The 12,421-nt window shown below is 46.3% G+C and overlaps 1 protein-coding gene across 5 annotated transcripts in view; it reads right to left on the bottom strand.

Annotated features, from left to right (window-relative positions):
- Positions 1 to 9,853, bottom strand: part of MYT1L (myelin transcription factor 1 like) — a 1,127,044-nt gene extending 1,117,191 nt beyond the window's left edge. For all 5 annotated transcript variants that reach the window (XM_085610775.1, XM_085610782.1, XM_085610783.1 and 2 more), the window contains exon 1: positions 9,561 to 9,853. The gene's annotated coding sequence lies outside the window, so the exon portion shown is untranslated. The remainder of the gene's footprint in view (positions 1 to 9,560) is intronic.
- Positions 9,854 to 12,421: the final 2,568 nt, after the last annotated feature.

Genomic DNA, 12,421 nt, shown 5'->3' with positions numbered 1-12,421 from the left:
AGGTGACTGCAACATTTTGGTGCTTATTTACAAGCCCCTTGCGCCGCCGGTACGTCACTTTTTCCCCATATTAAAAATGAAGCACCTTTGGTGCAAGGGGCTTGTAAATAAGCCCCTTTGTGTCAGGACTATAATGTCAACAGGCAGTGTGACATCTGAACGAACGTTTATTAAGTTATTAATAAATATTTCTGATGCAAGAAATAGATGGACAATGTGAGATAAAGTGCATCCTATCTTAGGTCTTAGCGTGTGGTGACCAAATGAAGGAACGAGGTGAAGGGGGGCGGGGTTTATATATTAACAACACTCGGAAGAAAGATTCCTTCCTAACGTACGGCCTGCGTCTCTTTTCCTTAGAATACTTGCCAATTCATACCAGCGTCTCTGGGTGGGGGGTCACAGATATGTAAAAGTTTAGACTATGAAAAGAAACACACCAACATGGAGCTTCGGGCTTTATTGTGAATCATTTTTAGAAGACTCTGTTGTTTAAACGATGTGGTGGTAATGAGGGGATTCCTGCTCCTTTCACTGAACTTCATCGTAAATATTCTGCTTAGGGGGTTGCTTTTCAAATTGTCTCATGACTGATAGCAGCAATGTGAGTCCACAGATGTAATAAGCGGTGTAGCGCAGTAATTGAGCGAAAAGTGAATCATTACTTCACAATATGTACAATCATTGATGGTTTTGACATATCTAGCAGAATAATGTAACCCTAGGTCTAGACTGTATAGATATTAAAATCTAAAGAGGGGACAGTTAACTGGTCATCTTTGAGTGGCTGCCTATTGCATTCTCTTGTTAAAGTGACACGATTGAGGGGAAACCTTTGCCCAGAGTCTATTTATTTGTGTTAAAATTATGACACAGTGAAATAATACTCTCGACGAATGTACCACATTATGTTGCATAAATTGCCTTTTCTTGTTGCATAATTTAGGCAACCCACATTCATAATTTGGCCCTCCGTTTCCACATAATTCTATTGGCCAAGATTATTGTGGCCTTAACATGGATTTAATTAGAAAGCATTATCCACGGCAATAAAAAAAATAACATGATCTGAAGCATTAAATTGATTTCATGAAGTTGGGACAATGGTTTAGTTATAGAGTTTTGTTTTGATCGGTGTCCCAGTGTGAAAGTTAATATGCACCCTAGTTATCTGTAACCAGCGTTGAGAATGGTCAGAGCTTCATTGTTTATTTGAGCTACTCAGGGCATAACAGTAGACCCTGAGGGCGCACCGCACAGTAGATGGTGGAGGGAGGTGGAGAAGTGGGTGACAGTGGAGGCGGAGCCAATCTGGGATGACAAGCGAAGAGGTCTCCGGAAGAAACTGCTGGCTGACCCTTGGACGCAGGATCCTATGTCTTTCCTGACACCCACTGAATAGGTCATAGGGGGCTGACAATGGAAATGCTGCGGCTGGATCTCTTTGCATACACTTCAACTTGTAGTGCATAAGCAACATGGGAACTGGTGAGGTAAATGCACACCTGATAAAGAAACTAGATGAGGCATGGTTAGCGGATACCCATGAAAATGTATTAACTTAACTGGGGACCCAATTTGCAGTATAAGGTGCTGGTCGGTGGCACAATAGCTACTGGTTGTTGTTAAATTGTGGATTTGGGGCATGGCTGGACTGGCCGGACTGTTTCCCCAGGCGGTTGGAACTGTGGGGGGTGGTTTTGTTCCTTAGAGCCTGTTTTGAAATGGGGGCTGGTTTATCGCTGAGCTAGGGGGCACTGTCCTTCATAAATTGTTATGAGTTTAAAAGCACTGCTGCAGAGTTCCTTTTATATTTAGCAGTTTTAAGGCAACAATAAAAATGTCAAGATAACTCTAGTGAATAATGTTCCCACTGGAGAGGAATCAGAGTTGTATCTAGTGGCAGTATTTACTCTTCTAATATAGTGCAGAGGGTTACCATGGCTGCTGCAAATAACGTGCACCATCCAGATCACAGAACAGGATTTTATGTGGATATCTCAGTGGGTCACTGCTTTTGTCATAGAGACAGTGGTGGCTCCTCCACTAAGGTGAAGGAGCGTTGCCTCACTACTTTGCAGCAGTGAAATAAAGGAAAAATAAAATGATAATAACTTAAGGTTAGTATCATTTTATTTGCACCTGCTGCGGCAGCCTGGCGAGCAGGGCGGGGCTGCTCTGGTGACAGAGGAGCAGGGGGGAGGAGTAATGACACACTGTAATGACTGCATGACTATTTGGCCGCTTCTGGGGCCGGCCAAACAGTCATGCGCACTTTGCATGCTCTCCACCTAGGCTGCATTACAGCCTGGGTGGAGAACATGCCCAGGCTCCCATTCCCTGGTGAGCGCCGAATCACGGTGCTCAGACCAAACAGAATGCTGCATTGCAACACTGTGGTTCACTCAAGGGAGCCTCAGCCTGGGTGCTTCCTGTTCCTTTCCGCCGGGAGAGACAACAGTGAGATGACAGAGGGGAGGCGCAACAAGGGGGTACGTTTTTTCTGCTTTTTTACACCCCTTACCCTGTCCCGCCACCCCCGATCCGTGCCGGGTGCCGCTGCATAGAGATCCTTTTGTTACTTTCAGTTCGTAAGTTATAATTGTAATAAAGCACAGTGAGCTATGAACTACCATCAAAGAGCTACATGCAAACTGCATGATGCAGGTTAGAAATATATGTTTTTCCCCAGTCTTTTATAATCCTAATGTTGCTAAAAAAGTGTTTGTTTAGGTAAAAATAAATAATTATTAGTAAAGTCAATCCTAACCACGGTGTCACATTTTGATTCCTGAGTTTGTGCTTCTCCAGATCAAGCACTCTTAAAAAATGCCTACCAGTATGGATGACATTTGAATGCTACACCTTGTAGTCACCTTTGTCTTATGTAACATTTTCTATACACTGGTTTACACACTTATGATTCATTGTCGCTGTGTGTGTGATGTAAAGTCCTCTGACACTCTACACTGGTTTGAGAGGCACTATAAAACAAATGAAATACAGGTGAGAGGGGGGCTCAAGGGATATGAGGGACACTGTTGGATGGTGACAGCGAGGGAATCAGTGAAAGAAGTGGTCATTGTGAGTCGGCGTCCAAACATATTGTCGCACCGGGCGATACCAGTGCTAAAGCTGGCCCTGCTGTGTCCCTTATTGGAATGATGTTAACATCCCTCAAAATGGTCTTTCATTGTGTTCTCAGTGATTGCGTACACTTATATTTAAATTCCTGTTTCATGCTCAATCGCGGCCCCTGCAGGTAAGCACGGTAGGGCGGTCCCGGGATGGGGCATGGGGGGTAGTCAACAGACTATGGGAAAAGGGAAAATAAATAAGTAAATATTATTCCATTGCCTGTCGATTTGCCCCCTGCCCTAATGTGCTTACCTGCAGGAGCCACAACTGGTAATGCTTGACATCTTATTTTGTGTGTTCTCCATAACAATGTCCATGGGCATGACTGGGTATCCTGGTGCACTGCAATGTCATCATTTACTGTGCTTTAAAAGCTGATATAATTGAATATATCATGAAAAATGTGTTGTAGAATGCAGCATTTTTGCGACTTCTTCCCAAATTTTCTTGGCGGGAAACCCTGCCACAAACCCCCCTTTAGTAGTCAGCCACTCTCGCTCGCTAGAGCTCGTGTACAGAGGCTGGTCTGACAAAATTTGCCAGGGCTGCATTCGGTTCCCAGTCCGGCCCTGATATGGGGGTACGGATCATATGGGGGTCTAAAGTCTACGGATTGTGAGATATGACAGCATGCATTGAAATTGTCACTTGCTCCTTTGTAGGATCCCTCTACATGTACACTATTTGCAGCTTGATGATACTAGCAAAAACAATCTATAAAATCACGTTTTTAAAAAAATTGTGCAGGACACCAGCTTAAAGAGTAGTTTAATGTGATTGAAATCGGGTTGTCTGTTGTTTTTTGTCCACATTGTTGTGCTGTGTAATATGTCAAACTCTGCCTACTTGACTCTTCTTGGACATCTTTTGACCTCCGTCTCCAGGAATGTGTGTCATAACTTACGTCGCAAGCAGTGGCGTAACATTAGCCCCCAGCAGCCCCTCTGGAGCGGCGGGGGTGGGGGGAGCTCCAGGGCGGTGCGGGGGGCGGCTCCAGCACTGGGCACGGCGGCGGGCTCCTGGTCGGGGAGCTCCTGATTGGGAGGGTGTGGGGACTTCATGTACTTTGCAGGGGGGGAGGGGGGGGCTCACGTTTCGTTACGCCACTGGCCTCAAGGAGTATTACAACCCTGCTCATCTTAATTTAAGACTCGACATTTGCGCGACTGTATGCAGTAACAGACGCTGAACTCAACAGTGAACATCAGGCCATTTACTGGCAATATTCTGATAAATACGTGAACATCGAAGACTATCTGGAGGTCCAGGTGACAAATAATAAAAATACAACTGTCACGCTACATGAAATATCGATACATTGCAGGTTCCTTTAAGCCGACGTGTGATTCAATTGTTGGGCGGTATTCCCTGTGCATATGCTAACTGTTCATAAATATGCGATTCGCCTTTCTCTGTGCAGCCTCGGGCTGTCAGTGTCTTTCTTGTTATGAAGGGATAACATCCCACGCACTGCAATGTGGGAAGTGTTGCACATGCCCAGAAGAAAGGCGACTGCTTTCTCGCCCACTCTGTCCTCTCACTCGGGCTTGAAGCTGTGACGTCATTGGACTGAGACGGCTTTGGCGAGACGGGGGAGGGCGGAGGAGCGGTGTGTGTTTACAGAGCGCGAAGGTGCGACTCTCGGAGTCCATGCACACGGCATCTTCTTCATGGTGTAACCCAGATGTCAGTAGTGGTCAAGGAGGAGTGGCAGCTGCAACCTCTTGGGTACCTGCCAGCACTGTCCTTGCTATCCATAGTCATACTGGTGAGCAAGGCAGTGGCAGGAACAGAAGGTCACCTGTCCAGTAAGAAGCCCATTTCTTTAATGTAGTGTCTTTGCTTCGCCCATCTCAGCGGGTACAAAGGGTGGGAGCACGCATCGAAGCTCGTGACATCGTCAGATGTCAAAGATGATCACACTGCTGCCTGTCCCCGGGACACTCTGTTTTTGTCCTGGATTTAGGTTTGACAACCTGAGGTGATATGTGAGTTTTAGTCGTAGTTGGTCTGGTTGACCTAGCCCTCCTCTCCTGGACAATGACATATAAAAGAAAAGGAAGTGACGTGCAGTCTCTACTGCTCGTCCATGAGTAAATTGGTTGCACTGGGGCCTGCAGGCTGCTTCTTGCTTTCCTATCTCACGAGTATGGCACTGTCTGCTCAACTGGCAATGGCAACACCTGCAACCTCTGGGTGCATCTGGTTCTAATGGGATGAGGGCTGTCTGCGCCTGTTAGAAAAAACATGTTCACAATCAATCACCTATGCGCTTATGTCTGCCGTAGCCTTACTTCCAATCTCAAGTTCTGCTCGAAGCATAACGTAAAGTGCCTCTGCACTTCAATGTTTATTCATGCAGCGTCCGTAGCCAGTGGTCAGTCTGGCAAGGAAGCCTTCTGGTGATTGAGTGGCTGTCAGGTCTACTGCCCACTATCACGACATATAAGGAACAGAAATAGGAGCAACCGTGCACCCCACCCGCTCCCCTCCCCGGCAGCCGGCTACTCTGCAGGCAGCACAGCCTTGTCCTGGAGAGACCTGGCACTAAATGGCTGCTACAGATGTGGTGCCTCCAATCCCAGAAAGCCTTGCGAGGTGCCGCTCTGCAGTCTGAGGAGACAGCCCTCTGCAGAGGCAGGGGCCGCTTTGTGAGGTATCTCAGAATAGCAGGCTTGAAGGTAGCGCGGACACGGAGCAGAGCTGCGTGGAGCTAAAGGGACGTTGTCGATGGGGAGACGCGCCATTAAAAAGAACGGGGCGTTTTTATATGATAATCGACGGATATCACGTTCCCATTTTTTCATCATAATTCCTTGCTATCCTGATAATTCTCAACTTTTATTTAAGAAATAAAACACGTATATGGGATCATTCGATGGTTGTAAATCTAAGCTAACGTGTCGCACAGGATGCAATCCTTAAGTAGGCAAAATATCCAGATTTTGCTAATTTCCCGGCACTGCAGGTGTTACAGAGAGTGAGGGGAGAAGGGGACAGGCACAGCTAGACTGGAGAAGACTGGATATTTTTAAAAGAAAGAAGCAGCGTGGAGAACGTGGTGGGAGGGAGGAAGGGGAAGCAGAGGAGGGAAAGGGGGGAGGCGGCAGTGATAGATGGAGCGAAGTAGGAGGAGGAGAAAGCAGACAGAAAAAACAGACAGCGAGACGGCAGGGAGTCTGGGGATGTGCCGTGTCTGTGCGGCTCTGCCTGCTAGTGTGTGTGTGTGTTTGTGTGCGGGTGTGTAAGAGTGCATTTGTGTAGTTGTTTTAATAATATTGTGTGTGTGTCTGTGTTTAGGAGGGTGGCTGAGTAGATGGGTGGTGTCTACGGTGCCCACATGTGTGTCTGCATTTCTATGAGGGCCTGAGTGAATGTGTAAATATGTATCTGTGAGGGACTGGGGGTGTCTGATAGATTGCACGAATGTCTGTATATGGCTATGTGTGATCACCTGAGTGTGTGTTTGTATTTGTGCTCTGGAAGGTGCATGTCTGTGCGAGGGGGGCGGGAAAGAGAAATGTCTTTTGGTAAGGCGTGTGCGTGGATGTGTGCTGTGAGTGAAGAACTGTATGTGTGAGTGTCTGATAGAAGGTGAATGTGTGTCTGAGGAATGCACTGTGTGTCTCTGTGTGCTTGTGTGAAAGACTGCGTGTTTCTTGGACTATTGGCTAAGGGGGGGGGGGGTGAGGAGAAAGTAGATTATCTTGGAGAGCTCTATAAGGAAGTAATTACAGCAGCCCTCATACTCAATTATCGACAATGCAATATCAGTAACGAATATGATGTGTTCTCACGTGTTATGCCTATCAAGACTGGCTTTGTCTAATATAATGTTGACTGTTGCTAAGGAAAACAATGCTTCTGAAAAAAGGGACCGTATAAACCAGGTGCAGTTTGTTCGTGTACCCTCTGTATTCTAGCGTCTTTCCCCTGTAGGTCAACGTGTGGCACAAACCTCTGTTTCCACAAAAAGCGGGGAGGCGAATTAGAAGCTTGGCTACCAGTTCTCCATGTGCTTTACCATCAAAAACAGGAACAATGGGGCAATCCGCTCCAGTATCTGGCTGCAGCTAATTGGTGATGCAGAGGCAGTGATGAGATATGGCCCTGGCATGGCACAGAAGGTGCCAACATCGCTCATATTAAAGAACAAAGGGGCATTGTGTGTGCCGGATAGGCTGGCTCGCCTCCAAATTCTTTATCGCCGCACTGCACTGAAGAAGGCAGTCAAGTTCAGCTCCAGACACATCAGGCATACACACTCTGCATCAGAGACCAGGCAGGTTCAACGCACACCCTGCATTGTATCTAACATACAGAAAGATTGTTGGTGTCTGAAGACAAAATGCATGTATTTCAAACTTCCTATCGAGTTTCGCACAACAGTTTTTGGACGTGTGAGCCCTAATTATACAATTTTTAAAAACATTTAATGATACTATAGTATAAATTCATGCTTTGGCGAGCCCTACAGTGTATGTGCGCTCTGCAGCGACCCAACTACCAGAGGCAGGTTTTTAGAAGGGGGAGGAGAGGTAGAATTTCAAATCCTTTATTTTCAACAGTCAAAAAAGCAACACAGCAACATGCAACTTCGGGAGCAACGGGTTCCCGTTTCAGTAGAGCACTCCAGCCAATAGACTCTAATGAGATGAATTTCAGTTGGTGTTTCACAGTAGCAGTGAAGCGGCGTGCAGTGAGGCTGGGCTGGACTCCGTTCTTTCAGCACTGGACAGCTCCCGGTGCTGAACGCCGACAGCAACAACCACGCTCAAAGCTCTGGCCAGCCTGAGACCCAACCCAGCCCAGCCCCGCTCCAGCGGCGGCTGCCGAGAGCTGTCTGCAGAACAATGACAGCCAGCCCCGAATACGAGCATAATCACTTTAATGAGATTAATCAGCGAATTAGCAGCAGTCAAATGTCAGCAACGGAAAGGAGGCATCCGAGCCCGGCAATTACCGATTTGCGAGAGGGAGAGGGAGCAAGAAGCCCCCGCTCAGTGGGGGCCTTATCTTGTCAAAGTTTTGTGTTCGACTCTTTGCAGCAAAACTGACTTGAAAACACGATCACACAGAAAACCAGCTTCTACTTCAAGTGATTTGTTAGAGCCCTCACACCTCTCAGAAAGTAGGCACTCTGAACTTTTTTACATTTATTTCCCTTTCTTTAATGGTACACACTCGCAAATCAGAAGTGTAAAGGAGTTGATAAACCAAAGGAACAGTGAATTTCGATAATTTTATAGAGATTTCACGGACCTCTGCAGCAACAGCATGTCTGTCTGCAGGCGTTTGTGTCTGGGAGAGCAATAAAACGTGTCTTGCATATCACCTGTGTGCCAGGCATGCTGGAGTCTCCGAAGTACGACTTATTATGAATGTTAACACACGAAAACATACACAAGGAGCACTTTCCATACATGCTACCACGCGAGAAGGAGCATGTTAAACTCTGCAGACTCACAGCACACTCTGGCATGAAGCAGCCGGCTGCGGTGGACAGTCTGTCTGCAAATAACTCGGCGCCGGTGGGCAATTAGTGTGCATGAACAAGTGAAGTTTTTATCGCACCGACCACGCGCACTGAGCTCGGAGGAACATTTCCTAAATGTGCTGATTTTTTGTGACGGAAACATGCCTCATGCGTGATGTGTGGCGCTGCTCAGTGAGACACAACACCACAACTTAAAAACAGTGTTCACAACAAGTTCTCCACTCTCTTGACAAACAGCCGGCATGTCTAATTCGATATCAGCACTTTGTTATTGTTCACGTGCTCCTGAAAAGTAAAGTTCTTTTCACTTGCCGTGTTTGCGTTTCCTGTAGCGCGGTACTTGTTAAAGCATATAGCACACCTTTGTTAACGGAACTTCAATTTCAACACACAGCATTTGATATTCGTAATACATGCATTTTTGATTATGTATACATCTTTTAATGCTGCGTTGCACCTTACAGTTATTTGAAAGAAATCACATCAACAAATCATTTAAATACAAAGTGCCCTTAATGTTTTTCGAATGGGTTAATTACTTGGTTTGATTTAAATTCACCTGCGCCTAGCGCCGCGATGCCATCCAAACGGCTACATCTATTAGAGAAACTATTTCACTTTACAGACATTTCTTCTGTGCGAAAGTTTATGTATGAGACCAACAAGAAGTAACAGCTGCCTGCGGCGAGAGCATGTTTAAACCGTACCAAACATGAAAGACTATGGGGCTATACACGTAAAAACGAATGAAAATAAACAACACGCAATTCCTTTCCCGCATTAAAATACCGCCCAGCCGATAAGAAAGTCAAAAGCATCCAACTCTAATGACATTCCAACTTCACAGGAGCCAACAGAAACACAAGAAACGAAAGAAAACTGCTGCAGAGAAGCTCTTCCAACTACACAAAAGCCAGACACCTACCTAGGAGCGCGGAAACGCTGCATCCACCGGCGTCAAGGCGAAGGAAAAGTTAATCACTGCCAAGTTCAAGTTCACAGCTGCTCTGCATGCACTGCCTCCGCGCAGCTCCTCGCGGCAACTTTTACAGAACACAAGTAACACGCGTGCCACAGACAGCCAGGAACTGGGGCTCGGCTGCCTCACCGTCCATGGAAAAGATAACTCACATTCCCGGATGATGGAGGAAAAAAGGAAAAACACCCACCACTAGTGAATAAAAAACCAAGGGGCTTCCAGGAGACTGCAGGGAGAAGCTTCCCCACTCTCTTCCGTTTGCAGAAGCTTGGGGTGAGGGGGTGGGGGGATGTCGCCCTGGCAGGGATGACAAATGCAGCACGATAGGCTAGCAGGCCTGGGGGATCGCTTTTACTTCCACACACATCCTCTAATGCACGCACTCCCACTCAGCCTCTCTCGCAGGGATTTTTTTACACATTTTTTCCACCAGCTCTAAATCCCCGGCATATGACCTTCTGTTAAATAGATAAAAAAAATAGCTTATCAGTTATGCAAATGAGGCTGAATTCATTTTCCACAACAGATGGCCTCATAGATAATGATGATGGAAGAGAGAAAATTGAATGTCTCTCACAAGGTGGCCATGGAAACCAAGAGCAGAATAATATCAATAATAAGCTCACTGAATAATAAGCTTGTCAGTCCCACGAATCAAGGTCCCGGGGTAAATCAGGTATCCCACCCCAAGCAGTTATTGGATAAGTACAGGAATATGCTTCCTTCAGAGTGAGCATTACCCCGGTGGCTTCATCGCCCCATCCCCATGGTCAACAGCAGAGAGTGGAAATCAGATAGAGGTGCGTGCCCGTGTGTACCATACAAGTGTCCTGAATGCCTTTACATTTATTTATATGCGAGGGCGTATGTGTAAAGCCATAGAATACAATCTATGTATATGTAGGTGTGATAAGTGCATATATATATATATATATATATATATATATATATATATATGTATATATATGTATATATATATATATATCGACGCCCACCAAAATGACAGCATATTTATAAATGTTTGTATGTGCATACCTATTTCAAATTAAAATATATTTAGTGCCAAATTGATATGGACATTCACAAATATGTATATAGATCACGTATAATCAAAATAAGTGGCGTAGACATATATCTAGATGTTCATACACAAATAAAGTTGAAATAATGTCTTATATGCCGTTTTTGGTCTGATGGTGTGGAATGTGCTTTATCTCCGAGTTCAGCTTTACCTATATAATGGGCATCACAGAATTGCAAATTTCTAAGAGGCGGTTTACCTCCTCTTTCCCCTTGTGCTAGCATCCTTTCCCCCTCCTTCGTTCCCTCGCCCTCTCTCTATCTGTCTGCTCCGCTGTCTCGCTCTCTTTCTCCCTCCTCCCCTCTCAGCCATTTCCACCTTTCCCTTCCTCCCCCGCCTCCTGTGATGTGGAATGCTGCATTGATGCAATAGCTGCTCGCCTCAGGCTCCCACCTTGGTTCCCAGGGGTCCGTCCCGCAAAATGAATCAGCAGCCATCCTGAGCAGACTGATTAAAATGAAAATGGCAAGGCACATGTCTGGGAGGACCAGGCGCTGAGCCTGGCTGCCTGTCTGGCAGGGCTGCTCGGCTCCAGACAGCATCTGCAAACAATGCCTGGCTGCTGCCCTTCAGTGTAAGGGCACGCCTGCGTGCATGGAACGCAAAGTGCATATGGATTTCAACATGCTTTGTTTCACAGTGTGCACTCGCAGGTGCTATACACAATGCAGCCAGCCAATGCATACATCAATAACAAAAGTAATCGCTGTGAGGTATTTGTGTTTACTCGATTTAAAGGAGGCAATGAGGAATCGAACAATGGAAATATATCTACATAGGGGATTGGCTTGCTGCTACAGTGCAGCACGTCTTGGAGACAACACGTCTGTGTCTGCACAGTTTTTTTGTCATATTTTTAAAGTCGTCGTCGAAATGTGCCGTGGCCCCGCTTCTCAAATAGGTTGTTCTCTCAGAGTACCGATTTTAACAGCTACAGTGTTAGAATGTGATTCTACATTCACAGCAGACATACAAATGGCGAAAATACAGTTGGTGTTCCGATTTTTAAACACGTAATTCTCAACAATTCTTCGCAAGTACAAATGAGAGAAAAATACACATTGCGCAACGCAATTTTCCAATATGCTTCTCAGTGCATCCATTGGAGTTTAATTTTAAACAAGAATCAAAAAGCGCGAGAAGCAAATTTACAACATAAATGTTGAAGATGGTTTTTATTCCCTTCAAGGAGTGTCCTTGTTTTCATCAGGCGCGCAATCATCAGCCTTGTCCCCTTCATATTGTCCCGTCTCTATTTTTATCTTCTCGGGAGCAAGATCTGCTTCGGGTTCACAGACAAAGGAAGGCTGATTTCCTTTGGCTCCTTCCCGCTGCGGGGCCGCTCCCCCTCCCTGTTCCTTCGCCCTGGTGCTGCAGTGTGAATCAGAAATCAATAGAGCTGCTCTAATGGCGGCTCCCCTCAGCGTGCAACCGCAGTCTGCGTCGTCGGGCATAGGAGGAGGGGGCGAGGGATGGCGACTGTGGGAGGGCTGCTGTGACGTCAGCCTCGTACTTGGAGTCCATTGGGCCCGGCCTCGGATGTTCCGCGCGCTGGAGGGCGGACATAATTCACAGTCTGATAACAACAAACACACACCAACAAACACGGCGAGAAAAAAATGAATTTGGGCGCCGAGACGGCGAGTTCCCTCGCACTGATAAGATGAGTGATTTCTAGGGTCCCTGCATGGCCGAAGCAAAATGAGGACACGCGCCGCTAGCTTGT

Source organism: Triturus cristatus, chromosome 6 (assembly GCF_964204655.1).
Source record: "Triturus cristatus chromosome 6, aTriCri1.1, whole genome shotgun sequence".
Taxonomy (NCBI): domain Eukaryota; kingdom Metazoa; phylum Chordata; class Amphibia; order Caudata; family Salamandridae; genus Triturus; species Triturus cristatus.
The sequence above is the reverse complement of the archived record's forward strand: the minus strand, read 5'-3'. Positions and strand labels throughout refer to the sequence as shown.